The sequence below is a fragment of the Octopus bimaculoides genome, chromosome 6 (genome assembly GCF_001194135.2).
Source record: "Octopus bimaculoides isolate UCB-OBI-ISO-001 chromosome 6, ASM119413v2, whole genome shotgun sequence".
NCBI classification, from domain to species: Eukaryota; Metazoa; Mollusca; class Cephalopoda; order Octopoda; family Octopodidae; genus Octopus; species Octopus bimaculoides.
In genome coordinates this window covers 111,202,157-111,205,013 of record NC_068986.1, presented here as the reverse complement: position 1 = coordinate 111,205,013, position 2,857 = coordinate 111,202,157, and positions in this window count along the sequence as shown.

The following is a 2,857-nucleotide window of genomic DNA, read 5'->3' as shown; positions in this document are numbered from 1 at the left end:
ATATATATATATATATATATATATAGAATGTATACCATTCTGTATGTATACCATTTTGGAAAGGATGGTGTAAAAAGGATGGTGTAAACAAAAATATATTCCACTCTGTATGTGTACCATTCTGGCTAAATAATAGGTCTATAAATGCAATATCCCTGCATATCTCACATCTATTTTCATTCCTCCACTTCACTCTCTATTTCGTATCTCATCTAAATTAACTATTGCTTAACCATTTTCTCACACCGTCTCCGATGAAGGGATATAATAAATATCATAGAAACAGCTGTAAGACTAATTTATAAATTTTCTAAAATCTTCACAGCCTTGGTTTTTTCTCTCATTCTGAATATATATATATATATATACAAATATATATATACATGATTATGTGTGTGTATGAATGTATGTATGTATGTATGTGTGCGTGTATAGAGTTGGATAATAGACAAAGAGATTGATAGATGGATAGATAAACAGATGGGTAAAGAAATAGGTAGATAGACAGACAGATTATTTTATGGTTTCAGCCCCTATTTCCTGGCTATGCATGTGAAATGTCGGGGTATTCACCTTTTCAGTGAGTTTTATGTGAAGAAGAGCTTTGTATGTTGCTGCCCTCTTTTGAGCTTTCTTTTGTTTCATGTGTAACATTGAACAGAATGAGGTCAAATATTCACTTAAAAGCATCGACTAGTACATCATGTAGATCCCTCAGATGTTTGGCAAGATGTTAAATAACGGCTGGCACTTGAGTCTCACTCAAGACGGGATGTCTAGGAGCAGTGCAGTAACGTCCAGCTCTGGGGCTGGATAGTTCTCGGTGCCAAAGTTTGGTGCCCCCACAACTTAGGGACTTCCATATGTATAACACTTCATATATCTCTCCTCTTCTCTCCAGACATACACATACAAACATATATAATATATAACATATATGTAAATGTGTATCATATAATATATATACATGCACGCACACACACATGTACGTTTGTGCGTGTGTGTAAATATTTTTTCATACAATATACAGTTGCGACACAACTAATAAAATCATGCATTGCAGATGTAGTCTAGGCAAGTTTTAATAACACATTGTCCTTACAATCAATCCTCAGGCATTGAGAACATGGCTTATACAATTTACAATTAATTACGCTAGAACAAGAGAAGTCAACAAAGTACACAATAAGATTGTGGTTGCAAAAATTCGAAGGATGAAATAAAATCGGAAAAATAGAATGAAAACGTAAAAAATATTAGTTATATCCTCTTTGACCGTAATGCCAATGATAAAGCTAGATGTAGAATGGAATAACAGAAATGGAGTTAACATCTGCGATTCATCGGTTCAATTGAGAGAAGGTGGTGATTTCCAATTGACCAACAGATATTTGTCGTATATCTGCGCAGTGGAATTCTTAGATCTAAAATGAATATGCGGTATTTCAGTTACGCATCAGTTGTATTTCTTAGATACATTAATCAATGGCATGGATTTTTATACGATTTTCCACTTGAATCTATATGGTGTGGGGTTGGTCTTCAAACCCCATTCATCATTGGCCAAATTAGTGGTTTACTTTCGTCGATGCGCCGGAAAAATGAAACGTGGTTTGCGTAGCGTCTCTTGAAATCGGCTTCGCATAACCCGATGTAAATCTTTTCGATTAGATTATCATGTGGCGTTGATACGCGTGTGTGTGTGTGTGTGTGTGTGTGTGTGTGTGTGTGTGTGTGTGTGTGTGTGTGTGTGTGTGTGTGATCATATGATGAGGTCTTGATCAATACACAACTGTAAAACAGGTGAGGTTTGTCTTCTGTTGATATCTGACAAATGGAAATAACATTAGTCATTCAAATATAATTTCTGTTACACCATCCTTTCCTTTTATAATTTTCTACCATGATTTATCGTGCCCCTTGTATTTATTATGCTACAACTAACAGCAGTACTGTTTTTGAAGCTACTGGTATACCTGGATTCCATAATTTCTAAGCAATTTACTCTTCTTACATAAACAAACTGACAATCTTCCATATGTGGTTAATGATTCCTTCAACGCGGCTATGACAACTACTGCGTGAACAAATGATTTCTGGAGGAAAATTGTGTAAGTATATTTGACGTATTTTCGATAAGGCTCTCTTACCTGCCGGAATAAATAAAAGATGATTTCAACTTGACTAATATCATTATTTTTGTTTTAAATGCTCTTCCTCCATTTACGTTGAAATTTATCTTCTTCATGATGAAGTTGCATCATGAAATTGCCCGGCTTATTTACAAGGGTTACGTGTCTACCTGTCCCCTCTGCTAGACACTGGGTCAGATAAGTTTATCTAGGATCGCAAATCATAGTTAAACATATTTGAATTTGTAAGGAATTAACGACATACACACACACACACACACATATTTGAAATTTACAGAAAAGCAAAAGACAAGACAGGTGTAAGAACAGTAACCAGATCTAGATATAACTATACATCTATCTAAGTATGTATGTATCTATCTCTATCTATCTATCTATCTATCTATCTATCTATCTATCTATCAATGACACAAAATCCCTTCTCACGAAAGAAGGTGACACTGTACAAATACACATACCAAAAGCAATTATTGAAAATACAAACAAGAAGCACATATCATACAGACTTATCAACAAGAAAACGAAGCGACCGGAGAATTTCTCCACCCAAAAAATTGAGATTTGTCTCAAACCGATATGGCCCTTTCAAAGTCATGTTACTTGGGGACGAAAATTTGCCACGGTCCTAGTACGCTTTAAGAGCGAACAGTTAGCGAAGGAATTTTCAACACTCTCTCTCCACACAGATGACTTGGTGATGATAC